The sequence below is a fragment of the Anas acuta genome, chromosome 9, assembly GCF_963932015.1.
Source record: "Anas acuta chromosome 9, bAnaAcu1.1, whole genome shotgun sequence".
Taxonomy (NCBI): Eukaryota; Metazoa; Chordata; class Aves; order Anseriformes; family Anatidae; genus Anas; species Anas acuta.
This window is the reverse complement of record NC_088987.1, coordinates 22,067,185-22,095,137: the sequence shown is the minus strand read 5'-3', so window position 1 is coordinate 22,095,137 and position 27,953 is coordinate 22,067,185. Positions and strand designations below refer to the sequence as shown.

Sequence of the window (27,953 nt, the reverse complement as noted above, 5' to 3'; positions counted from 1 at the left end):
TAGGTAAGTCAATAATATAAAGGAAAAAAATTTCTTCGTTATAGTTTCATTTATGGTTTTGATTTCCTATCTTCCTTTTTTTTACTAGTAAACAATATGCAGCTAAATTATTTTAAGGTCTTCCCTTTTAGAGAACTTAGCAGTGCCAATTTGAATTTTCATTCTTAGACCGTTTTTAGACCCTAAATAAGTTTTATGAAAACTTTCTCTTATCTGAAGTGACCACCTGAAGTGAATAAGGCAAAGAATAGGGTTAGAAAAAGTAAAAAGAAATAGATCACTTCAGTGTTTTTTTTTTTTTGTTTTTTTTTTCTAAATGGTACTTTAAAAACCCAAAAGCTTTCTGAGAATCATTAAATATTTAAAGTTAGTTCATTAGGAATAAAAAAATATATTTAAGCTTTTAAATCCTTTCATCTGTTCTGATGTGAACTCGAGGGTTTAATCACAGAAACCCTTGGATGCTTGCTGATGATGCACCTGTCAGCTTGCCTTACCAGTATAGAAAGCAGGGAAAGTAGGGCTAATCTTTCAAACTGACAGTCACTTTTGAAATCACTTTTTGGGGTATTGAAATGAATGTTTAAAATGTAAATAATGTTATTTTTAAGGAATATGGAAAGATTAAGCTGGTTTGCATTAAGAGAGCAATTTGATTAGGAAGTTTTAGAAGCATATAATCTGACATTCTTGCTATGTTCTAGTAAAAAATATAAAAAAAATAGAAGAGTAGAATAGAGGAAGGGAAGATAGAGTCAGCTCCGTCAGGATCGTTAGGTCTTCTAAAAAAGTGGGCTTGAAATTCAAAAGAAAAGAAATAACTTAATGGTGTTTATTGTGCATGGGTTAGGTAAATGGGAGTCAAAACCCGAGTATTTCAATATTATGCTCCTAAAAGGGCACAAAGTCATGTTGTAGTAAAGCTGAAAACTTTTTAAGGGCCTGCCAATCTGTAATCTGTACCCATATACGTCTCCTGCTGACTTCCATTCAGGTACCTGGCAGACCCAAGCTGCACAGATGCAGTGCCCTAGAAATCCTCTTGCAGTGGCTGGATGTGCCTTTCATTTGCTTTGGGTTCACAACTTGCAGCTCGGGGCCTGCTTTGCGCTGGGCTGTATTCTTTGCATTGACAATGAATAAATATATTAGTAAAATCCTCATGATGGTTGAACTTCATGCATCTTCTTAACTGTGTCTTTTCTTCTCTTTCTGTGTCTTTGTCTCCTTTATGTAAATTCTTACTCCTGTGCCTGTTAATGATAACATTTCATGTCAGGCTTCCATCACCCTTGTTTGGATTAAGTTGTTGAAGGTGTTAAAAACGGGCACCTCTGTTCCTGGAGAGCTCTAAATTTGCCCTAAGCAAGCTGTGGTGGGCTGTAAATTTCACTGGTGCTGTTTAACTTCCTCTACACCCTGAAGAACTGGGAGATCACCCAGTTCTTTCAGTTTTAACGTGGAGACTACATTCAGTGGACCTGGTCATATCCAATGGAAATTCTTTTGATGTGTGTGCTAGCTTTCTGAGTTTTTACCATAAGTAGCATAATCAGGTATCACCCTTGAGAACTTCTGAAGAGCAAACTGTAAGTTTGCTTCCCCACAAATCATTCCTGTCAGAAATTCTTATTACACACAGGAAACAGCTTTGGAGCCACGTGGCTCTGATGGTATAATATCTCAACCAATACTTTATATATATAAGTATTTTAAACTTTGTAATAACTTACAATCCTCTTAAAACAGTGGCTAGATAACCTCCCACAGCACTTGTCAGAAGGATCTGTCTGCCTTGGTGTGGAAAAGGAATTAAATTCAGCAAAGGTGGTCTCCTCAGAAATATTCCTTTTCCATTTTTGGATAAGGTTTTATGTGTATATATATACACAATCAGTATGAGGTGTAAAAAAAAATATCAAATTATAGTGACAGGTAAGAAAAACAGGTTCTTAAAGATTTTTTTTTGCTAGGTACTGAGCCTCAAGTAGCAGAATGTCAAAGTGAATGAACCTTGAAGCAAAAGCTGACACAGGAGGGGAGGCAAGCACAGGAACCACGGTAAGAAAGCTAGATATTTTGATCCAGAAAACTTTAATTGAGAAACTTTTCAAGTAGCAGAGAAGACTGATGTCCAAGTTCCTGAAGCAGAGCTGCAAGTCAGTAGCCGGAAAGATCTATATTATCTATAGAGAAGTCTATTTAATAATTCTGCCAGTTAGGAAGGCTGATTTCTATGGAAACTTGCAGGAATCTTCTGAGTACAATCTACCTTTCATTTTTAGTGGGGAACACTCTTCAAGGTGGAGCAGGTGCTGCAGGCCAAGGCCTGCCAGGCTGAGGGCAGGTGGGTGGGCCTGCAGCAGGCACACGGCGGCCTCCCCCTGGGCACCTTGCTGTGCTCCAGGGCAGGGGCAGGGCGATCAACACCAGCAGGTGATGGAGAAAACAGACCTAAAAGTGCCTTCAACTACAGACACTGCGGGAGGAAGGCTGCCATGTGGAAATATTTCCCCATTACTACTTGCTGGAGTAAATAAGAGCAGTGGTGACAAAGTATAGTTGTGTTTTCCTCATTAGCTGCCCCTATTTCCAACTAGAACATCCCCAAACTGTGTTGTAGGCAAAACCCCTGTTGTGTGCCAGGAACTTGGAGCTGCTAATGAATGCTGATAGAGGAGAAGTGCTTCAGCAGTTCTTTCACGTAAATGGGATCAACAGTAGGTCAGTGACAAACATGTAAAGGAAGGCAGACGTTTAAAGAAAATGATTTAGTGAGATAATTTGTGTGATATTTTTTTCTCATCATACACTGAAAGAAAAGTTTCTGAACATGTAAATGAAAGGAGGCTGCAACTGTCTGGGAAGCTACAGGACTCTGCGTGGGAAGGTGACAGTGAATTTGGATAACCATCACATGAGCTAGCAAGCCTTTCGGCTGAGTTTCGGCGGGCAAGAGCACTGCTTTTGTTCCCCATTCCTTCCTCTGTGTCTGTGTTGGGTCTGTCTAATATACAAAAGAATAAAAATAAGGTTTGGGGAAACCTTATGCCTGCCATGGTAAATTGATACAAATTCTATCGTGTGAGCCTTGTCTAAGGTCTGTAACTAGTCAGAACATCAGCTGGTACAGATTGCTTAACCCCACAGAGGTCACTGTAGCAGGACACTTACACAAATGGTCAGCTTTGTCTTGTGTTATGTCCCCTGAGGGGTAGAACACTTTTTTCTTTTTTTCCTTAACCTCTGGTTTGTCATTCATTAGGTATTTGGTAGATGGATAGTTTAGGAGATCACCTTCTGCACTGTAGCTATGTCTCACAGTGTTCAGCAGCTGCAGGTACTTGATCTAAAGCAACCCAAAGACAGACCTCAGTACCAAAGGAAGGATGTAGACAGGAAACTCAGTTTCATAATCATAGGTATTTATGAAAGGTTGCTTGAAAAGGGATATGTCTAAAGCCAAATTCAACTTACCTTCACCTGTATTATGATTGATGCTGAAAATGAGTGGCTATTTTTGTGAAATTTCTTTCTATGGAGCTATGGAATCAATGCTACTGCAATCCTCATTTATTGTTTTCCAGGATTTTCTGTTTGCATCTAAGCAAACCATTTTTCCAAACAAAGCCTCTGTGCTTCAAGCATTACATAAAGCTGAAGGTTAGTATTTAGCACTTCAAAATATAATATATGTCTCCTTGAAAATAGAAAGGTTAGTACTTCTGTGATTATACACAACTCTCTTGTATCTGCTGTGTAATACAAAATTCAAAGTTACTCTGATTAGACTTTTTAATGATCAGAATAATTGCCTTTGGCTGCCTAATACTTAATGTTTGTGTTCTGCATCAATATTCAGGTGAACTAAGTATATGACTCCCTCACACTATGAAATGATTGCAGCACTTAATGTGTAAGGGCTTGCTCCAGAGATACTGAGTGCCCTTGTTTTCATTGACTGCTGAGTGTTCAAAGAGCTGAGATCTTCTTAAGAGCTACCTCTGAGTCTCTCTGGATCAGGACCTGAAAGCGTTCAGAATAAGCCACAGAGTAAAGCAGTCTTAGGACATGATCTGCGTGAGCCTGTCAAGGATCAGTTCATTATGGATTCTATTAAATGAAATGCCCTCTACAGTTGGCAGAAAGTTGAAATCAAATTAGTCTATGAACATGTAATTTTAAATTCTGGCAACCTCAAGGAAGTTGGCATTTCCCTTATGAGAAGCCTTTTTCGTCCCCTCATGGGTTTCCTGTCCCATTGGAACAGCTCCTTTGTCTTTTAACCTGCCTCAGTTTTCAGGGAAAATGCCTGAGGGGACAGATCAATCCCTTGGGACCACAGAAACTGCTCCAAAAGCTTGTTTTTCCAGGCTCACACTGACAGGTTGAACCTGGGTGGCAGGAGTCAAAGACAAGGGCTGTGATCAGGGCCTTTCAGCTGTTCTGTGGCTCTCTGGCAACATTTCCCTGTGGACACAACTGAGCATCCAATGAGTATGGAGCTGAACCTCAGGGTCCCATCTCAAGCACTGCCCCTGGTGCTGTTCCATCGCTTCATCCTGATCCATACTTATTTGTATAAAGTAGAAGAGTTCTAACAAAGCAGGAAAAAAAAAAAAAAGCAAAATGCAAAAAACTCAACTAATAAGTTGAGTGGGTAGTTAATGGCAAGATAGGTCCAGTTTCCCAGTCACACTCAGCCACAGCAATACAGTTTTGTTAGAAACCAAGTAAAGCTCCAGCACTCAGAGATATTATTGGTTGACCTGGACAGAATCTCTCTTCAGGGCTAATGGCTATTTTCCCTTTTCCAACATTTCCCTTTTTTCCAACATTTATAAATTGAAACAAAACCACTATGATATTAATTTACTAGCTTTTTTTTTTTTTTTCATGGGAAAATGCTTTGTTAAAATATTCACCATTATATCTGCTCATCAAGCTGAAGTTGTAAGTCTTGTTTGGGCTAGGAGCTTGTTGAAGATGATGGCTAGATTGCTTAGGTCTTTGTAAGGCCAGCTGGTATCTTCCTCATAGTGATGGTTCTGATGTTGAAACCACTGGGGCCCTGCAATAAAGGAGAGAAAGTTTCCCCTTATCCAAATAAAAAACTTGAGTCTTTTTACAGATTCTATTGTGTAACCATCTATACCCAAATTCACAATGGAGTGTGAATCCTGTTCTTATCTTTTATCAGTAAAAAGCCTGCATTATGCTGCTACAAATGTGTGCAGGCTGAATAGCTGCATTGACCACAAAGACTGCGGGCTATGTCTGAACTCAGTCTGCTGAGTGTCAGCATAATTGGGAGAACACTCCTGGGAACTATCACCTCTCTTCCTCCCCCATCTGTATATATATATGCGTGTGTGTGTGTGTGCATATATATATAGATATGTATGTATTTGTTGTTCATATAACATTCCCCTGTGGCCTCTCCCAAAGACCCGGATGAGCCATTATGGGTAGTTTTAAATTCTTCGAGTCTGAAGGTGACCACATAGGTCAGTTCTTGGGACCAAAGTCAGGGAAGCCTACTGTGATATGGATGTATGAGATGCTGATAAAAAACTCAAATCATGTTTATGGCAACCTAGCTGTTGTGGACTACCCTAGAGTCCCTATATAGCATAGGCAGAATTATTGTAACCATGTTTTGTTTTAGTTCATCGGCACGTACATCTTAGAAAACCTAAAATCAGCCATCGTCATTGCAGGAGTTGTATCTTTTGAGCATCTTTAAAGATCCTGTTGAGCCAAAATGTCAGTTGTTATGAAAGTACATGGTTTTGGTGATATTAGGAGATCTCTGGTGATTTATGTGGACTAGGGATTTGGTGTTACCTTAAAGAAAGAAAGATACTGTGAAATAATGTGATACATGCCAGGTAGCAGCTTATTCTTTTTATCTAATGATTTGCAATGTGTGAGAATAAGATGAATTGGCAACACTTGCATACTGTTGAAATAACACTTAGAACTGATCCAAGTATCAGGGAGGACAGAAGTTTAATACTATCTAACCTTTTCTTCATCTTGGAGTATAAATGGGGAGCTAAAGCAGAGGAAAAACAAAACTGAAACCATGAACATCTTTATATATATGTTCAGTTATCCAAAATAACTGTTTCAAATGCTATAAAAGTTCTTGAAAACAAATCTAAAATCACTTTATTTGATTAAAAAAAAAACAACTATTTTTTAAGGAAAAAAAAAAAGCGGAGAGGCATGTGCATGTGTGAATAAGAAACTTATGATAAATAACAGTTCTATCTGTTATAATGAATGAAAGCTGAAACTAGACCGTATCGGTGTTATGCAGATGAGCTGGCTTAGCCATTTTTATTAAAAGTCAAAACGTGTGAGTAACAAATATATGCAGAGACAATCTCACAAAGGATATTAAAAATCCTTGTGAATGTTTCTGGTATAAAAAAGTGGGGAAGAAAATGCTTTCACCCTGAGCAATAATGACAGTTTGAAATAATGGATATCTGAGTGAAATATCTAGTATTGCTTTCGGAGAAAGCGGATAGGAGAATGAAGTGAATAGAAGGTGATTATTTACTACTTCTCACAGTCTTAAGGACAAAGAAATGAACAATGATATGATTGGGTATCAGATTTAACTACTAAAAGGAGGTACTTTCTATGCACACAAGGTAATTAAATCTTGCAGCTCATTGCCACCGTAGAGACAAGATATAATGGGTCCCAAATTTCTTTTCTTAAAGTAGCACTAGGTAGCCTCCGGTCGTGTTTGTGGTCCAGTGCAGGAATCTTTTTACATGTGGATGGCAAAACTTCCAAGGGTCTAGCGAGGAAAGGATGACTTTCAGTTACTCTGGCTCTTAGACTGTTTTTGCAAGCCTCTACTGCTGGCAGCACTTGGAGGTGGGATGCTGGATTAGAAAAACCTTTGGTCTTACAGTCCATAAGCATTTGTTTATGGTATCCTGGGGACGTGAATATGATAGCAGATTTTTCAATCTGTTTGAGAGCAGTGCTCTATTTCCCTGTGCCATCTGCAGGGGTACAGCATTCCCAGGAGTAGATGCAGAGTCTGTAGAAAGCGAAAAACAATATTTCAGTGTTTGCACCACATCCTGTCACTGAGGGCACTGTGACTGCCTCTGCTTTGTGATGGGAGCAGAGCAAGTGCTGTTCTGTTCTTGTGTGCCTGGGTTTTCTTCTGCTGGACACCTGGGTACCTGGGCAGAGAAGCTGTGCTGGTTCCCTGATTGTTTCCAAACAGGAAGCATGTCCTTACTGATACTAAGCAAGCCAACACTAATAGAGCTGGGTATGGAAATGAGCACTAGCCTTCTCCAGACCAGAGCTGCATATGGTGCTTTTTGATGCTGTGTTTGTACACAGATCTGTTAGGATGGGCCATTAAGGAAAGAGCGAGAGCACAGTTATTACTACCAGATCATAACTGAGAACTGTGAGGAGGATTAAAGCCTTGCCTGCTTGAATTTTTTGATCCCAGTTTCTTCAAATACAGGAAACTTTCTTTGAAAGCTGAATCCCTAATAACTTCACTAATGAAATGTGACTAAGCAGGAGATTTTATATTTTCAAAATGTGCAGTTGATAAAGAATCTCCTCTGAAGAGCTGTTGTGCATTGAGCTAGTGTATGCATGGCTGTGAATCCCTAACGAACTGCTATCCTACTCCTAACTTACTCAGACTAGGAAATCACTTTGGTGACGCGTAGTATTATATACTCTAATATTACATTGTATTTGCTGTGATTATGCATAGCTGCTGCCTGCTGTCATTGCCAGTACAGTAAACGTGATACCCAGCAGTGGTTGTGTATGCAAGTTGGAATGTGTGTACACGCATACACCCAGCCGGTGTGTGTACGGATGCATGTGTATGTGCACACAGATAGGAACTGTGGGGTTTGTCAGTGAAGCATTTTTGCAAACAAAAGCACAATGAAATTATTTTTATAATCAGAAATGCACAGTAAACAGCATCTGTATGTTACTGTTTATTGCTATAAATCTACATCTACTATGTGCTCACTATAAATCTTGTGAATCTTTTCAAGTGTTTACATTGTGTATTTTAAGAGATAATGTAATCTTCACACCATATTAAACTTCCCCTGGATATTTCTTCAGAAGAAGCTCTTATCTAAGGACTTTCAAGTTTTTAATTCATTTTCTGCTTCAAAAAAATCTGACACTTCAAAATAGCAATCAGGAACTTCAAACTACAACTTGTGAGTCATGTTCAAATCCTATTAGTTCCCCTAATATGACTCTGGTTTGCAGATTGAAAATCACACTATTTCTTGCATTCTCTGTTTAATTGAGAATGATATGAGATGCCAGAACTTTTTTGTGTGTGAAGAAGTCAACAACTGGATGTAAAAAAGGCTCCCCTCCTTCGATTTATGGGCAAAATCCCATAAATCGAAGTTAATCCCAGCCATGGCAAATAAAACATTGGGAGTTTGCTTAGATAATTTATGAATATTAATGATTTGTTTTTTTGTTATAATTTTTTTTGAGGTGGTAAGATTTTGGCTGGTGTCAGCCTGGTAATAGTGAACAGATAAATGGATATAGCATTCTAGAATGTCTCCTCTGGACAATTTAGTTTAGTTTTTCTTTGTGGGTTATCATGGTGTCCTTCTACTCTTGTGTGACCATGGCGGAACATCTCTAGTCTCAGGTATCCTTTGCAGCTATAATACTCTAAGACTACAAAAGCAGCTTGTGTCCCATGCCCCAGTTTTCTGCCGTTTTGCCTACCCAGTAGTGTCACGGCTTTAAGTTGGGTCACAGGATCCAAAAGGGAAACGCCTTCAAAAATACTTGCTTGTCTTATTTGTGGCAGGTTTGTGAGTGGGGATGAGCAGGCAGATGCAAGGAACTTGCCGAGGTAGCTTTTTGGCAGAATAAAGACAGCTTGGGACTGTACCCAGGTGGCATTCTAATGGCTGCACAACCCTGGCCGTGGAGTTGAGGCTGTGTTGTAAGCATAGCCTTATCTTTCATGATGACCTTCACAATGACGGGAAATGGCTCCTGTTTTGCTTGAGAGTCTAGGTTAAAGAACTTAGGGGTCCAGTCCTCTGTCCTAGTATCCATTTTTGTGCTTCTGGGCAAAGTGCAGTTTTGCACTGGAAAACCTTACCGATGTCAGTGAATTTCATCTTAGTTGTTTTCATTACTGAATGGTAAGGAATAAAAAATCCTGCTATATGAAGGGACTGTAGCATTATGTGAATGAGGTATTTACAGTGTCATAAATTTCTGGTGACAATTTAAGGATGCAAAACCCAAAGAGCAGCACGTGCACTGTGCAAGTGCATCACGTGGAAAATGAAAGTGCTGTTATTGTCAGTCGTAATTGCAGTAGATCATCGGGAGCACCACCTCTGTTCTTGGGCTTGGATATATTTGGACAGGGAGCAGTACATATTTCATGATGCTGGATTTTGCACAATATTCCATTAGTATTTTTGCAACACTCCATTATTTTAATGAAATATGAACATGCATATATTTAACTTCCCTCTATACTTTACTGGTAAAGAATGTCAAATTGAATCGTGGTGCTTTTTAGGAAGAAAAAGGGGGCATTGTGGATATTTGTCTACCTTCTTTAAAGTGCTGCATAATGTACTCTGCCCTACAATCTGCTTCATTGCTTTTGTACGTATATTATTGCATTTAGAAATACTTTAGATTTCAGTTGTTGGGAAATCTAGTGCATCCTTTGATAAAGGTATCCAAAACGTTAGGTTATCTCACTGTCATTCTTTGAAATGGCTTTTTGTGTGGTTTTTGTTTGTTTACTTTAAATATGTTAGGTCAGATGACTAGCATGGCAGTTTTTTTCAATTTTAAAACACTTTCATTAAAAACAAATTCTGATTTCAACAATTTACAGATGTAAAGCAAGAAAAAAATAAATGCCAAACACAGCCTTCAAGGGTTTGTTTAATTCTGGGAATTGTTTCAAATTATAGCAAAATGGAGAATTATTCTCAATGTCAAAATTTCCCAAACTTTGTTTTCATTTCCTGATTCACTGAATGATGCTATTCATGGTAGCTTTTATATCAAGAGACTCAATAGAAATGAGATTTTTGTGTTTCTCTGGTGACAATGGCTTTGTGCTTGGGACCATAAAAAATCTTGTGTGAAATTGTGGATAGATCAGCCACATGACACTGGTAAAAATCACAGCCAAGGTTGCAAGAGTCTGAAGGAATGGCTTTTTCTGTTAAACATGGGGGAGAAAAGCTGAACAGCTGGTTGAGGAACCATATGAAATGAGGAAATGGGCAAATCTCCGTATTCTTGTGTTCCTTTTTTTGCAGCAGAGCTTCTGCCTAGGGTTTTTCCTGGCCTGACTTAGCTTGCTTCCTACTGCTGCTGTACTGGAAAGTGCATTGTGTCTAAGGCCCATATATTTAATGAAATTCTCATGGCTAGACCCAAAGTTATTAGAATTGGTATTGCAAAGTACATGCATGGTAAGAGTCAGGGGACACAAGTCTTTCATTTTATTTTACCAGAAGCAAACAACATTTCAGTTCAGGCCCTCACATAATCCTCATGCATGCCTCGCCTTGCTGCTCGAAGCCAGAAGTGGTTCACCCACAACTCTGATGGCTGAATAGAGCAGGGGCAAAGTTCTGTGGTGGCGAAAGTGATCACCTCTAAGAGCTAGGGTCACTTCTGGAAATCTGTCATCAAACAAGCGTTTGGGGAAGGAAAAATAGAAAACCACACATCCACACAGGGGTTCTTGACTTGAAAAGTCTCAAAACAGAAAATGTCAAAACAGCGCGGTTGAAGTGCGCTTTAATGAATATGAACAATACAGACCCCACTTCTGTAGACAGGCTTTTCAGCTGAATAGTCTCTTCAGTCTACTGCATTTCATTTTGTTAGCTTATCGCTGACATTTTAACCAATCCTTCCCGGGGTCCATCTGGTGGTCCATCTGTCTTCAGCATCTAGAGTTCACTGTGACAAATGAGGTAGAGACTATTGAAGAATAACAATTAGTTCCAACATTAACCATAAAGGTTACATAAATTACATATTTCTGTTAACAAAGTGTCACACAAAGGCAGGAAGAGTTTGGCAAGGCAGACAGTAAAAGTGTATTTTATTATCACTGAGCAAAATGTATTTAGGTCAAGTGATTTTACTGTGTCTGATTATTTTTTTTTAATTTTTTTTTTCCTCAAACCCCTCAGGTCTTTTGAATAACAGATGTTGGCTGTACAGTATTTTGGTTATGTAGAATCTTCTCTAGTACAGTAGTGTTTATAATAAAGGTCAGATTTGCATGCAAAGGAAAATACCCAAATGATTCATCAACCAAATATTTATTTCCTATGCATTGCTTTAGGACAATCATCCTGAGGCAGGGAAATCTGTAGGATCCTTCTTGTTTAAAACAGCATAACAAAATTTCTGTACAGCCACAGTGAGGGCATACCACTTGTTCCATCTCTTCTGGTTCAAAATAATCTCTCCTCTGATACAAACGAGTTGTGCAGGGTCTAAGTCAGATTGCTTGAGATCAAAAGAGGAAAAAACACAACTGAACTTTGGGGTGATTCCTGAGTGTGCCTGTGAACTATAAGTGGATATCTATGCACAGGGAGAAGAAAACGTGGAGGAAGGCCACAGCACTCCATGTACCAGACATGGTGGAGAAATCATACAGGGATCAGCAAAAGGTACTACAAGAGGAGTGGTGGCTTGAGTTGAGAAAGATGAAAAACAGGAGAAGTGACAGAAGGACATTTTAGCAAGGCATCGTCTTTGCATGAGCAGGGTTTAGTAGCTCAGCAAGTCTCTTTCAGTTACTTCATGCCAAAAAGTGGCATTCATCCAAATTCCTTGTGTCCTATTGATACATTCTGGTAGGAGCAGCTTTCCCACCTGTTGGCCCCCTGTGCAAGAGTATTGAATGCTTAATGACTACTTCTCACCTGGTGACACGTCTGATCTTTGCAAATACAGCTCCTCAATTTTGGGAAGCAGATGGAGAGGAAAAGTTACTTCCATGCATGTGCAGAGTTTTGTGTTTTGTTTTGTTTTGTTTTCTCCAAATTAAGACCCTTTCTTATGCAGGTTCTCTGTGGTTTTGTCTTTTTATCCTTTGGGACTCTAAAATTCTTTGAAAAAGAAATGTTGTCCTGATAGGCGAGTCTGTTCTCTTTCATCTCTGTCATTCTGGCCTCCTTCTCCTTTTGGAGAGGCCTAGATTCAGCTCCTGCCCCTTCATTCTCTTGCTTTCCCCTCTTCTGTAGCTAACCTCATCACCACCTTGAAGCTCCTGTTCTCTCTGAATAACTGGGCGGCATGTATGGGGAACGTATGGAGCTGCTTACCTTTAAGTACTCTGTTCTTAAAAATATTATTTCCTGATGGGGAAAAAAGAATGGATATCTGGAGTTCTAATCAGAAAAGAGTTTTTAAATTGATGGAACTATTATTGCTGTTGCTTAAGTTCTTAGTAAGAAGAAACACGTTTAAAAAATCTGTACTCGCCTCTGTCGTATACTGGGGGCAGTAACAAGGGTTTCTTCTGCTCCGAATGAAATGAAAAGAGTTGAGCAAAGTAACTCCTGTTTGTTAGAGGTCAGTGGACTGTAAATTATTGGTGACATGCAGCTTTTGACCCTTCCCGTGTTTGGCAAACCATGCTAGAATACGTGGCTATTGTCTAACCCTGATTGTTGTGGTGAATTAATATGCCCTAAGGGAAGCACAGAGATGACTAAAGAGATACGGGGCATGCACAAGGCCATAAGGATGTCCTGAAGCATAAAGGAGTAGTGACCTGAGGTGACCAGGTCATAGTTCTGGATCAGTACTAGGAAAAAAGGCTGAGACAGACAGAAATTAGGAAGAATGAAGATATAGGAACATCCTGCATCCTAGGGGAGGAGGAGGTCAAGCTAACCACAGAACTGTCATGCTTCTTCTTCAGGCAGAAGAAAGGTGCTGGGGAGAAGCCTTGTATCCTTTCTTTCCTAGAAGGTAAGAGGGACGAGATGGCAGATGGAGGCCTAGGAGAGAGCAAGTGTTTGTCGCTTTCTTGCCATTGTTCTATTGCATAAGACTTCTGAGGCTTTCAGCCCTAATAATACAAAAATCATACCTGAGCATAAGCTAGTAACTGTCTGTGGAAGCAGCCTTCAGTACAAATGCTCAGGCTGTGTCTGTGTGGTACCAACCCTGGCCATGTCGGAGGAATTCAGCTTGGCCGCTCGCTTGTGGACCACAGCTCTGCCTGGGCGCTGGGCAGTGGGAGAGGAGGAGGAGGTGGTCTTCTGGTGAGAAAGAGCTGGTCAGTTCTCTGCAAGAGCAGGAACTAGCTGTGGGGGCAAGCTGTAATTCTGTGCTTGGAACAATGCTTAACATCTTTTATTGGTAATCAGTTAGGGAGGATGAGTGGGAGGATGACAAAACTTCCTAGTGATGCAACATTAATAAAGTTAACACAGGGTAGGCATTGAGGAGAACTTAAGAAATGTTAATGGCACTGGTAGGATGATGGCAATTGAATATCTGTGTAGACATGAAACTGTCGTACTATGTCATGTCAGACATGAAACTATGTAAATTATTGGTGAAATGGCTTCTCTTTTTCATGGTAGGAGACTGCCAAAACACCTTTCTATGCTACAAAATGTTTAATAGGGGTTAAACATCTGTGGGGTACAAGTGGCAAGCAATCTCTGCTCCTCAGTGAATGTTGGTAAGATTTGTGCCTAGTGACAAACATCCCAGTGGTGAACTTCACTATGTTAGAATTTCCCCTTTCCCTTTCCCATGCTAAAGTGTTGGAGGAAAGTAAAATTGTCATTCTTCATTGCAAACATGGCTTTATTCTATGGGTGTGTGAAATGATCCCTGTCTTAATCTGCTTTGTGTGTTCATAAAATATGTAAGCCCACTTGAATCCTACAGGATGAAGGGCATTCTTGAAGAGAGTTATTACAGTCTACCAGATTGTAGCAAAAATAATAATGTCTAATCATTTTCAATAGTAATAAAATTGTTATCGCTCTATTTTCAAATAGCCAAACTGAAATGCAAAAAGGGGCAGGTGCAGTTCTAAAAATGTGGCCTTGGCTATCTAAATGTGTGAAGCTAATTGCAGGTTCCTACAAAAACTATTAAAAGCCTTCGTACTTCTAAGCACATAGCGAATCCCATGGCTGTATAAGTACTGGTTAAGTGTTGTACTCATTTATTCAGTTTCTGCAGTCAATAGCTGACATAACATTTGTTTTGCTTTTGTTGACTTTCTTAACAACCTAATGCAGAGTGCCTAAATGTTGCACTTAATTTATTTTTCTGCTTGAATGATGAATGCCAATTTGTCTTGAGGCAACAATTTCAGTGTACTATCAGCTAGTATTCCTCTCTCAGCAATAAATGCAGCATATTCTTGAAAGAGCAGTAGCATTAAGAAAAATTACCACTTGTATGAGAAGTTTAAGAATAAATCTTCAAAGTGTCAAAATTGCTATGATAGTTTTTATCTCTATTTGAAAAAATCATGATCAGAGCTTATAATTTATGAATGACACTTTTTTTAGAAGATAATACTACTCACGAGGTAATCGTGGGAATAGAGAATAAGCGTGTACCTCTGGCATAGTTATCAGTCTTTAATAGTAAAGCAAAACAAATTTTTTGTGTACACTGCAATGGTTCCTGTGCAGCCATACGTGGTGTAGGTACTGGTGGTGTTAAAGAGCTGATCCCAGGAGGGGTTTCAGCAGAGAGCTGCTGCTGAGCAGCATTCCGTGTAACCCTCCTGCCCCTCTTAGATCTGTGCCTTGTCCCCAGACACCAGATGATCTTGTGTACTCTGCTCTGTGCTGCTTTGGTAACAAAGCTCTCTGCTGCTTGCATGTCTACACCTCCTGCAGTCATCCTGCTCAGCTGCAGCGTAGGCATCGCTTAGCCTTGTTTGTGGGCTATAATGACCACTCTGAAGGTGCCCAAGTGATAATCTTAGAGAATAAATTCCTCTTTTCCAGCACAAAACAGATAACTGCCTGTGAAATGGCAGTATGGGTCTCAGCCTTGACCTGCAAGGAGATGAAGGACTGCCCAAGACTGCAATGTTTTCAGGCCATGATCACTCAGATGCCTCCCAAGATGCTAAGTGCATGTGGCAGTGATGCCATGTTGCAGACAGCCTGTCCTCCCTGATGGACTGAGGTTTCTGCGTGTGTTTTTTCAGCCAACGGAATATCCCTGGGATATCCTGGAAATTTTACATTTGCATCTGTTTTGGACAGAAATAAAAGGCTTGTTTTCCTGTGGAAAGGCCAGTAATACTCCTTTCCTTAAAATACGATTTTGGAACAAACAAATATTTTTATGCTAACTTGAAATGTGAAGGGTTGAATACTCTAAGTCAATAATGTTAGATACGAAGTAGCAGGACTTCTAACCAAACTGTTTCTGTGAGGGAAACCAGAAGCATTCTTGGTTTGGGGTGGGCGGGGGTTGCCAGCTCTGTCTTTGTAGAAAACCCTTCAGCAGTTAGTGGTGTTCAGCAGGATTGGTGTTGTGGTGCTGGGCAGGGAGGGGAGCCAGGCCTGCTGCTAAAGCAGCAACTGTTCCTGGCCATCACCAATCTGAGGCAGATTTGAACTGACAAGATAAAGGCGAAGTGCTGCGGGCTCTCATACCGCTTGGTAACATCCACCGAGGGACAGGCTGGTAGGGGCGGACTGGCTCTCCTTGCGCTTCCTACCCGCTCCCCTTCCAGTGCTCTGCACCCACCTGGTCACACTGCTTCCCCCTCACTTAATTCACTGGTTTCCTTTAAATGGCCTAAAACAGAATTATGTACCGAATACTGTACCAATACCAACACTGGTCCAGTATCTGCCTGTATTGCACATCACCTTGTGTATCCTAAATAAATTCAGATGTTGGCTGCAGACTTGGTAGCCCCTTCTCCCAGAGCTTGTTGTCACAGAACCTCTTCTTCCTGGCAACTGCCATATGCAGGGATCGGGCAGAAATACTGACCATCTCCGTGGCTGCCCAAAGGCAGCAGTGGGATGACAGCTCAAGTTATATTCCTATTTAAACAAGCACACTCTCCTGGTGAAGGACTCTGTGTTTGTACCAGTCTAGACACAAGTATTAGTGTAAAATGGTCCCAAAGATAGAGTTCACTTATTGTATTCCTAAATGCTTCCCATTGTTTGAAAGCATTTTCCTTGATGGCAGTTGATCTTGCCACTTAGCCGATTTCAGGAATGTTTGAGACAGTTTTTCCTGGATCAGCTCTGACAGCATGTCCAAGCAATTTCTAGAAGCAGCAATGCTGAATAAATGGCATGGGGTTTGGTCGTTCTTTGAGGCTCGGCTCTACCCACATCTGCTTTCCAATCACATCAAAAGGCCTTCTCGGTGTCTTGTTTGATAATGTTTGAAAGACAAAGCTTCAAACGCAGCATGTGAGTAGGAACCTCACGAGAGGGATGTTCGTGCCGTTGCGTGTGGTAGAGCTGAGCGAGTGCAGTGCACAGTCAGTCGTGAACGCCGCCGCCAGGTCGCATTACTTGCCTGCTGGAAGCATTCAGCATCATCCTGGTGCTCGTGGAAATGCTCAAAATTCTCTTACACTTCATAAGCTGGAAGGACATCGTTGTCTTTTTCCTGTTTTCTTTGTCTTCAATGTCAACGTGTTGTCTTGCTGAATTTTCTCAGTAAAAATGGCTACAGGATCTGACTTTGAGTTCCCAGGATTTTGTGTTGTCAACAGGGAGCAAAGGCAAGAGGAAAAACCTGTGTGTCTCTGTCAGATTGCTCCAAGGCCAGCAGTGAGGCCCTGTTGCTAAAAGGACCTGTCTTTTTATTGCCTGTACTCACACTGGGTAACAGTGGGGTCCCCATCAAGGGCCGGAGCTTCTTGATGTTGGTGTAACAGATAACATGAGAAATAATTGCTGTGCTAGCAGGGGAGCAAACTGGAGCTTGGCAGGGATACTTTCCTCATCCCAGATCCTTTTTTAAAAGTGCTGGAAAGCTAGCTGTGCGAGTTAGCTTGTCCAGCTTCTGCTGCAGAGGGAATGAAGGGGATTTATCCAGGCTTTGCCCGCTGGTGTTAATGGCTGTGGTGGGTGGTGTCCTGTGGCTGTCAGAAACACTGAATAAGGAAGGCTGCTGACACCACTGCATTTGGAAGTGAATTCAGAATAAACGTACATTGCAAAGGCTTCACAGATCTGCCCTGATGTTGTCAAGAGCATTGCTGTATTGAGAATGCCCTCCGAGGTGAATTTTTTTGTGCTGTTTTTTTTTTTTTTTTTTTGTTTGTTTGTTTGTTTCTTTCTTTCTTTCTTTCTTTCAATGTAAAAAAGATAGTGTAATGTAAGAGGGGGAAAGAAGATGCTGCAAATCAGGGACAAAAGCACAAGTGGAAAAATGTGTTAGAAGACTGTGTCATTCGTGGCCTCTGTTTACAGGTAGAGCAAATAGATCCTGCATGCCTCATCAGTGCTTTGAAGCTTTCTGTCCTGGCAGAAGGGAAGGGCGTTTGAAGAGCCGAGACTCTGCCTATGTGTGTATGTAGACTTCTCAGTCAAATGGCCTGCTATTGCCTGCTCTCTTGCTGAGCAGATAACCAGAAGATAGCCTTTTCATGCCCTCATGTGCGTATTTATATGGTGAGAGATCTTACAGCAGCAAGACTTCCATGCCCAAAGAGAAACAAAACAAAATCTTTCTGCATTGGAATGAAGCTTACCATTGCTCAATTTCCTGGAAACAAAAGTCCTCATCTGAAGGGACCAGAAGTGTTTAAAAACAATTGTCTGGCTCCCCTTTGCATCATGAAGCACTGGCTGTTTGCCTGATGCTCTAACAAGAAGCTCAGAGCTCAAAAGATGTTGGAGAGACCGATCCAGCCATAGTTTCTAAGGCCCTGGCACTTCTCAGCATGTGAGAAACTGAACTGGCAAGAAATCAAGGTTTGAAGAGTCAGCAAAACTGACTGCCCCTCCAAACTTTTCAGTTTTGACAAATCATTTTTCAAAAAAATGTTCCTGCAGGAAATGTACAAGTACCCTGGAGATAAGGGGAGGGAAGGAGAGAGAAAAGATTTACATTTTAGTCTTTCTGCCTTTTTAATTGAACAGGCCAGGGAGATGCTCTCTTGGTGCAGGCAGGGACTGAGTCAGGGGGAACTGGATTAAGAACATTATTAAAAAGAGCAGTGAATGTTGCCAGAGTGTTGCACTCTACAGATGTGATTTGTCTGTTACATTTTGGCTTCTTATTTCTGGGTTAAAATGGAAACCTCTGCAGTAGATGTGTTTTGTTCTGTGAATGCAGAGCCCTGAACACAGAGCCTGGTGCTCGGTACCCATGGCCAGCCCTTGCCAGGTCCTGGCTGAATGCCTGCCGAAAGCCAAAAGGAAACCACCCGACTTGTGAGCCTGGTGGAAGTTCAGGCTCAGCATGCAACACAAGTTACAGTCCTGGTGACAGTTGTACCTCATTTGTGGGTTTGTACATTATGTTCAGGGCCAAAGATATTTAAAAACCATTTAATTACATGAAAACATTTTCTTTCATGCAGTTGCTGGTTAAGAGACCCAGTGATTTAATAGTTACAATCATAACCCACACAAGGTAATGCACAGGGCTGTAACTAAAGCTTGTAAATGACTGCTGCTGTTGACAAATCCCTAAAAACAAAAGGGTTCTCTGATGGTCACAGGGTCCAACCTGTTGGTCGAAGCAGGACAACTCAAATTGAAAAGAACCAGCAATTTGAAGCAACTTCCTAAAATATATATATATTTTAAAATAAATAAATAAATACCTGTTTATAATTTTCAACACTAAGGCTGAAAATGTGAACGTGTGCCAGACTTTAATTTGTGGCCATCAAGTGAACGTCTGCAATATGCACGTTTGATTTTCTACAATATTAACCACAGAGGCTGTATAACTATGAATACAAAATCGCCAATGCAGTTGAAGCCAGCAGTAATTAATTAGGATGATGGTCAGGGCAATGCTGCTGCTACACCATACTTGAAGTACTGGAGGTGTTTTGTGACACGTGACAAATGCTAAGCCTAATTAAAATATTTGCCAATCTCCCAGTTCAGTTTCTTTGCATCAACTAAAATTTCCAGAAACTTCAGGTTATTACAGCTGCACTGTAAAAAGTCAGATTTTAAACTAAAGCACAGAATTAATCTGCAAAAGCATATGGTTAATATGGGGTTCAGGAGTAGTGGGTGTGAAAGTGAAGTGAATTTCAGCCAGCATGTGTTTATCAAGCTTTTCCATTGCCAGCTACTTGAAATTCATTTTTTGCCATTTGGAAATGTTAACATTATAATTCTTATGTTTTTCCAGACACAAAGAGCAAACAGATACTTTCTATGTGAATTAGGTTTATTTGATTAAGAGAACAACAAACCAACCAACAAAAAGTCCCCTTGGAAGACTGCTGCAGTGTGTTTCTGAGAATCATCACGAGGTTTTCTGAACTCCCCAAATAAAGCTCGCCAAGAAATGGAAAGGTGCAGCGAGTAGAAAAGGGGCTCCCTGCTGCGGCTGGCCCCATCGTGCCTTGGGGACCAAGAACAAGGAACGGGAGAAGGTTGGTAGCAAGCCTTCCTGTTAGCTCAGAGGACTGAACCCAGGGCGTGCTGCCTGCAGGCTGTCCTCTTTGTGGACATGTGGAAATGCCAGCCCTGAGAAGGCAGGAGGTGGGTGGTGAGGCTGGCGGAAGGGGCTTCTACGCCCGGCTGGGCTCTGGGCACCGCAGGGCTGATGGGAGCTGTCCCCAGTGCAGTCAGAGCTCTAGGGGTATGTGCAAACACAAATGGGTTTTGTAGCACACTGAGTTCATCACACAGGTCAGGGGTTCATTGACAGTCAACGCAGCTCTTAATATCATCTTGATTTCTTCTTTTTAAGTTTATTTATTGAGAAAAAAAAAAAAAAGGTGTAGTCTGGAAGAAGAGGAGGTCTGCGAGTTTGCATAACAAAAGGCTTAGTTTTCATATTTCTGCTGGAGTGATACATCTAATTTCCCATATCACACATCAGATTCACACTTTATTTCTCTAAATATTGTTTATACAGAAGCTTTCTCTGCAAAGAACATCATACAGCAGTAATTGTTATGCATAATTATTGGGAAAAAAAATGCTGAGCTTTGTGCTTTGTTTTTTAAACCACTGTTCCTTAAAGATACAGCCATGGGCATTTTTTACCTCCTCAGGATGAGTGATGTGCTGCATTTTCCAGGGCTGGCAGTATTCTCAGGGGCATGGGTCAAGCTAAACACTGAGCTAAATGAGAGAGGAGAGGGTGGGTGCCCAGGAGATGCTGGGCTGGGGGGCTGGAGCTGCTGCTGTGGGGATGTGAGCCCCTCGCAGGGCAGCAGGGGGAGGCAGGCACCTCGTGAGGGCGTGCTGCAAAGAACTGCTCCTCGACTGAGCCCGTTACACAGGTATCATGCATCTGTCTTGGAAATTAAGACTTACCTTCTTGTTGGGAAAGGAGGTGGAATCAGTCAGCATTTGGCAATTTAGTTAATAGCACAAATGCAATGTGAAAGGAGGTGTCTGACCTTAGCATGTAGTTAGTGGGATTTGGTGTATTCCTCCTCCTGTTTATCAAATGTCCATTCACTTACAAGTGGTTTGGTTTGTGTTGTTTCAAAGGCTCAAAGCTTAAAATAGAAAAGGCACTGAAAGCAGAGAGGTCTGTGGAAAAAGTTCACTGCCTTGCATCTGTTTGGGTTTATTTTTAGGTCTTTAAACTACTTCTTGCCTTTCTGCCTTGTGTCAATGTCAGAGAACGCGGATGAGATGCCCCAGCTCCAGTTCCCCTTAGTTGTTAGCGCTGAGATCGCATTTGGAAGAGTTTGGGTTGTGATGCTATGTTGTGTGATGCTGTCATTTGAGAAGGGTGAGCGAGTGCAGATATCTCCTCCTGCAGTCCTACAAAGCTATTTTCGTACGCTAGGCAGATTAATGCTAATATTTGTGCTGCGAGAAATCCAGATCTGAGACCACACATGCGGCCTTCTAATGTGCCTGCAGGTCCTTTGTGTGTCCCAGCAAAGGTAACACCCGGAGCGCCCCCAGAGCTATCTTGGTTTGCACAAAACCACACTGTGCTACTCACCGCAAGCATGGACTGTACGCACAGACATTTTCTAAGCTGGAATAGCAGTTACTGTGAACAGACAGAAAAATGCAGTAATTTCTCAGTTCTGACGGAAATGTTCATTGTGGGCCAGCAACATCTGCAAGTCCTGTGTGCCGCGGTGACAGGTTCCTTAGAAAGCCAGAGACAGGGTGAGATCAAAGAGCGTGCTTTGATGTAGCCTGAGTTCAAAACCTAAGGCGGCACACCAGGCCGTGTCCTACAGCGGCCAAGCCTGTTTATCAGCCTCCACTTGACAAACAAGTGCCCTGAGCAACAGATCGAAGTTGTGCTGTAGGCAGCAGGGAAGACAGAAGGCAGAACCTCTTCCCTATGCTGGCAGAAGTGTGGGACGCTGCCAACGCGGCGTGCAGGACATTGTGGGAGCACTTAAATAATGAGTTGGTTTGAGTACCAGGGGCTTCACCAGGTCTCTGCTTTTAAGCTCTTAACACTTCAGTGTGGAGCATCCTGGAGGTGACCAGGTGACACTGTAAGAATGCAGCGAGCTCTTAAAATGGGAGTTTGGGCCCACTGTGCCAGCAGGGAGACTGTTCTTCATACAACATCATTCCTCTGGCTGAAAATCTCCTGTTGACATCCAGTTTTAAGTTAATCCAGGAAAAGCTCACATGCCTTTATTCTTCTGCCAGCATCTTCTATTTTCACTTAGAGATCTTCCCCCTTCCTGGCATTTATCCCTGTCATGTATTTATAGACACTAATGGGTTTCTGTCCATTCTCAGCTCTCATTTGTTAGCAGAAGCAAGTCAAGCTTCACCGGTCCCCTTCATGTGAGCAAAAATTATAAGCAGTATTGTAGTCAAAGCTGTTCAGTGTCCTGTAGCCTCCCCCCAGGCATTACCTGCATGCTTTTGACAAAGTAGTTCCTTGGTTGCTTTCATGGGTGTCACTGTAGCAGCCTGTTGTCATCTTACATTCAGACAGCACGCCCACAGTCTTCTCCAGCTACTTCTACCCCAATGAGCTCCCATGCGGTAGCACAAGGTTTTTATTAGGCTGTTGTGACCTAACTTTGTATGCTGCTGAATTTCATTCTGTTTCTATTACTCTAATTCTGTCTAACCTTCTAATCTTCTTTATTGCTGATCCAACCTAAATTTGTGTCACTGGCAAATTTCATTAGTATGCTTTTTATGGTAAGGTCATTGTTGAAAATATTAAATAAAATTGGTCAGCATAGCTCATTGTCATCTCCTATTTATCCATTTCCCTTGCTCTCTTACAATTCATTTATCAGCCTTCACCTTCTTCATCTCAACTAATGAACTCCCATGTGGCTTTCTACTGAACTCCAGACAGACCAGATCTTTCTTGGGGTTAGAACATCAGTTATCTTATCAAAGAAACCTAGATGAAGCCAAGCTAATCTGATACCGCCTGTCATTTCCTGTCCAATCCACTCAGAATTTGGAGCTGGAAATAACTTAATTCTGTTTAGTTTCCTCAATGCAGTATGTTCATTTGAGCTTTATTTTCCTATAGCTTGTGGTCATCCTAATTCCCCAGCCAATTTGCTTTGGCTCCTATATTCTTTTCAGTTTGTGCCATGCTCTATTTTCTTCTTTTCCCCTACTGAGTAACGATGTGTTTTTCGAATGAGCCAAATACTAAACTCTTCCTGTGGCAAGTGAGCCTGTTGTGATAGCCTATAGTTGACAATATTGACTTATATAGTATGAGATAAAGGCCTAGTCCTCACGCTATGTGGTTGTGGACAACAGGCAAAGCAGTGCTAACTCTGTGTCCCAGCCATACAAGAGCAGAAGAAGCTGGCAGGGTCACTGTGAAAGCAAATATACACCATCAGCAAGTATAGAGTTCTTAATTTCCTCAGGAAGGTCAGAGACAAAGGCTTAGCCATAGTTAAATACTCTGTTACAGGGCTAAAGATGAGATGCCCGACTTGCTGTTACTTGTGGCACACAAGGTGGCAGGCCCAGCAGCATCCAGAGTCCTCTACACCCTCGTTGGCAATGATCCTATTATTGACGGTGGCTTTGGGCCCATGGGAGGAGATTTCAGTTGCTGAACCCCTCAGCATAAGCAGTGGACAGTCTTAATACACAGGGCAAAATTTGGAAGTGGAATAAACCAAAAGAAGAGTGGATTTTTTTTCCCTCTTCTGAAAAAATAGTGACTGTAATAATAAAAAGGGAAGGTGGGGGAATAATGGAAATGGATTTAAAGCTAGCTACTAGCAGCAAGACTTTGGGGAGTTGCAAAGGAATCTGGCATTCAGCATGTTGAAGGTAATAAAATGGTGAGCGCCTGCTTGCTTTCTGAAAGTGCCCACTAAAAGAGATGAACGTTGTCTCTAGTACTGACTGGGCTCAGGAACGAGCCCTTTACATCAGAGAATACCCAGTCTTGGTGCCCCTCCAAGTTTCAGGTGTTTGCTGCACCTTCCACGACTGTCCTCAAGTGTGACAGCAGCTTTTTAGAGTCAACTCCACCTTTGTATTTTACCTGTTAGAAGGAAGGACTCATCACTGCAGTTGTGATGTGCCTTGAGAACCTCCTTAGAAGCAGCATAAAACTGTAAATATTAATGGAATTGGTATCACAGCCTTGAAATCCTCTACATCACATCCATGGCATTACTGAAGGAAGGGTCTCAATGAGTTTTTCACAAACCAAAAAAAAAAAAAAAAAAAAGTGGGAAATAATTTCCCCAGTACTGATTCTGGAGAAGTCTCTTGTTTGATCTGGAATGATTTTGATGACTTTGAATCCTTAAAGTGTTAAATGCAATTTTCTTCTATCCATTAAATCTTATAATGTTGATTATAGACTGTTTTTGATACATTGTTATTGGCTCAAAACAAAATAGTTCAATAGCTGTTACAGAACAGCCATTTATATTCTTACCCTAACAGCCATCACAGTTTCAATTTAAAATTCCTGTTTTCATGGATTTATCATTTGGCTATAAAATGTTCCAGACTGAAGCTTGGCATAGAAACTCAGCTAGAGATTGCATGTATTCAATTAATCTGGGGATCCTTTGTATTTCAGAGCTGTCACATAATAATAAAAAAAAAAAAAAAAAAATTTAAGAAGTCTTTTTGTCCAGAATATGAATTAATGCCACTGGGTACTTGAAAGTGAATGCCAAATGCATTTTCTTTACTAACAGGTTTACTGCACAGTGCATTCCTTTCAAACCATATTACATGCATTTCTGTCACAAAGCCTGGGACAAAAATACTCTGGACTCACTTCTGTGTAGTGTTAAGGTGGCTTTGTGATGAAAAGCTGCTGTGAAGGTGACAGTCAGGAGCAGATCATTCTAACTGCTCGAGAGTCTTCAGTTGGCAGGGATGCGAAGGAAGCTTGCACGCTAACTTCATAGCTTTAATGCTGCTGCTGGGGTCAGGTTTTGTGCTGCTGACCTTGCATTTCCATAGAAACTTCTTGAAGTCACAGGCTGGTATCAGCCACTCACTGTCATTACGCCACTGGTGAGAGGTGACTTAAAAACTGTCAGTGTGCAGAAGTTGTCCTTCACTTAGCTTTTTTCTTCTTTTTTCAATCTTTTCCAGGTTTTATTTCATAATTACTAACAGGAGCAGAAGATTGGAAGCAATACCTGGAGTGCAGAAATTGTCTGCAAGTCCAAAGAACAGGGCCACAGAATTGTAAGTTTTGGAACAAACAACTTTTTCCTGACAAAATGTTGTTTCTTTCCTGGTGCATGCTATAGTCTAAGTATAATAACAACAAAGGATGCTTGTCATGAGGGCAACAGCCAGGACCCCCAGCTCAGGGATCTGTCCAGACAACAGTCCATGCACAGGTTCTTGGGGTGTGGGATAGGCAGAGCCTGAGCCATGTAAGAGCCAGACACAGCACAGGGACTGCAGCCTGTCTCCTTCTATTCTTTGTCCTTAGGTTAGTGTGGTATTGTAGCAAAGGAGATGTTTTATTTTGTGTATATTTGTAGAGATAATTAGAAATCTAAACTATGTATGCTAATGCTTCCCTCTCCAAACCCTAAATTCGACCCTAACCCCACACAAAGCCCACCTAAGTCTCCCATGAACTACTGCTCACAACGGAAAACTTTTGGGAGACTTGAACTTCCTTTGGCAGCCTTTACATAATCCCACTGACAACAGGACTCTGCACTTTATCTCTTTCCAAACACTATCACTAACCCCAGTTATGACCCCATGCTTAATTAGTTGTTTATGAGTATGGATTAGCTCAGCCACTAACAATATTAATGGTATTAACAATAACAAATCTTGTGTTTTTCAGCATCATTTATCAACAGATATTCCAAAATTCATTGCAGTTATAACCTTATGGTTTATACAGACTCTTTGATGTGCACAGAAGTCACTCTCTAATTGCAGGCCAAAGAAAACAGCAAATTAAGTGTAACTATTAATGTATTCAAGCATAGTAACAAGGTCATCTGAAAGTAATAGACTTTAGGGAGAGGAGTTGCCAATATTAGAATTCAGAGTCTCTGGTCTACCATCCTTTTGTAGCAAGTCAGCAGTAATAATGATAATACTTTGTGGTCTTAAAGGATACAAATAGTCCAATGATGTCAGTTTGCAGCCTACTGGAAGCATTGCCTTCCAAGTGCAGTAACTTGGACCAGTAACTGTTCCAGGATGAGAGAGAAAATGGTTATCACTCATGACTTGGTGAGGAAAAAAAAAATGACCAAGTCACATGGTCTGCAATTTAAAAATATAAAACAAAATATTTTTTGTTCATCGTCATTGTAGGCCTTCAAAACAGTTTTATTAAATATTGTAATCATGCTTCTGTGAGAATTGTCACAATTACTCTGCATTTTAGCCAGACTTCTCAATCAGAAATATTGAAAGTGTCTCATTAGATTGATTCATACATTCCAGAACAGGAGATACATAAAAGTCAGGAGATGGACTCTATTTGCTATAATGAACTTTATCCTTAATTCTTTTAATACTTAACAAGTACAAATACATGATTAAATTGAAAATGTAATATATAACAGGATAAGGAAACAAGAAAAGACCTATGAAGCACAGGAGCAATGATAGCAAACAAGCCAGACCAATTGAATGCAACTGAAGGATGAATGCCAGGGTCATATGTGGCTCATCTCTGGTCAGAGACACTGTCCTGGCTGTGCTTGTGTTGATCTTGAAAACAGAAACAGGAGGAAACGTGGAGCAGAGAATTGCAGAAGGAATGGCTACAAGTCAGGTTGCCTTTGCGTATCATTCATTACATTGCATGGACATAGAAAGCCCTGCCAAGAGATTCTGGACCCAAATAAATGTATCCGTTTGGCACTGGACTGCATAGACGTACTGGCTCTGGTCTCAGAACATAGCTCTGGATTTTCTAAACTACATTCTATTTTTTTTAGTGCAGGCATGGCTGAAAATAACTTCTTGGCCAGCTCTTCCATCAGCTGTAAACAGTAAGGAACCAGGGATGGAAAGGAAACAGCGATGTTGTATCATATTGAGCATATAGCAGTTACTGTGGTGTTACATGAAACATGAAGCTTTGGGAGCACGGTGGTTACAGCTAGCTAAGACAAAGTATGTAGTTTTTTCTTTACATAAAGAAAAAAAATCAAGATTTCTCAAAGCATATTGGTATTTCAAGGTTCAGGTGGGAAACGTGAGCAAGGCACATTAAGAATAATGTGATCTGTAGAGCTGGGACTAGGAGACTCTGTAGAGTGGTACGTTACAAATCTGTGTAAGAACAAATGAGGCCATAAATTAGAGGTGACTGGTAGAATTCAGTTAATTAGAATTTATGATTGTATAGGGGATGCTTTGTGCTACTAAGAGACATTAGACTACATCGTGTTAAATACAGTCTGTGTACATAATTGTGGTCTGGGATTTTGACCCAGTAGTTTTTCCTCACTGTGGGGTTACAAGTCTGCTGTGCTGTTACAAATTTCTTTATATTCCTATAACTTCATCTGATGTTGTTTTCTTGCTGTGACATGCTATAAGAAGAAAAACATTGGCAGCAGTAAGCCAAAGCCTTCAGTTCCTCCGAGGTCTGCTCGCTATGCTGATGGCTCAGTAATACCATCGCAGAGCGAGGTGGGCATGCAAGTGTTTGCTCTCCATTTCTGAGCACAGCCTTTATGAACAAACAGAGACAGTCTGCTTCAGTTTCTCGTAAATGTTTGTGTGGAACTGCCTAAAAGAGAAGATTTATTTCCTAAGAGATATTCAAGGCCTCCTGCCCTCTCCTTTTGTTGTGAGGACATACTGAAGGTGAAACTCATTCCTCATGAGAAAGTCTTTGAAAAATCCTAATGTATAAGACATGGAAGCATGTGCCAAATTCTGAATGGTTCCAAACATCTGGGTGCTCCTGCATCGAAATCTGTTCCCTGGTGCCAGCTCTGTGGTTTAGTGCCGTAATGAGCAATCACCACTTTTTTTTTTTTTTTTTTTTTAAAAAAAAAAAAAAGTTCCTCACATACAGGTCATTTATGTTTCTGTGTTATTGGTTTGTGCTACAGGGAGATGCAGCTTGGGAATTAGTCCCACTGGCAATGGGGTTAATTACTTTTTTTTCAGAACTTTTTAATACAGTCACAACTATTTCTACCTTGCCATTGTTCTGAAGATAACATAACGAGTAATGAACAAACAAATACTGGGAAAACATGAGGAATGTTTGAGAGGAAAATCAAGGTCTTTTGACTGACATGAGAAATTTAGGAACTGTCT

General features: G+C 40.9%; 1 long non-coding RNA gene across 1 annotated transcript in view; it reads left to right on the top strand.

Moving 5' to 3' along the window:
- Positions 1 to 27,669, top strand: part of LOC137861248 (uncharacterized) — a 39,443-nt gene extending 11,774 nt beyond the window's left edge. The window contains exons 2-4 of the long non-coding RNA XR_011099489.1: positions 1,974 to 2,061; positions 24,783 to 24,878; positions 26,237 to 27,669. This is a non-coding gene — a long non-coding RNA (uncharacterized lncRNA). The remainder of the gene's footprint in view (positions 1 to 1,973; positions 2,062 to 24,782; positions 24,879 to 26,236) is intronic.
- The last annotated feature ends 284 nt before the right edge of the window (positions 27,670 to 27,953 follow it).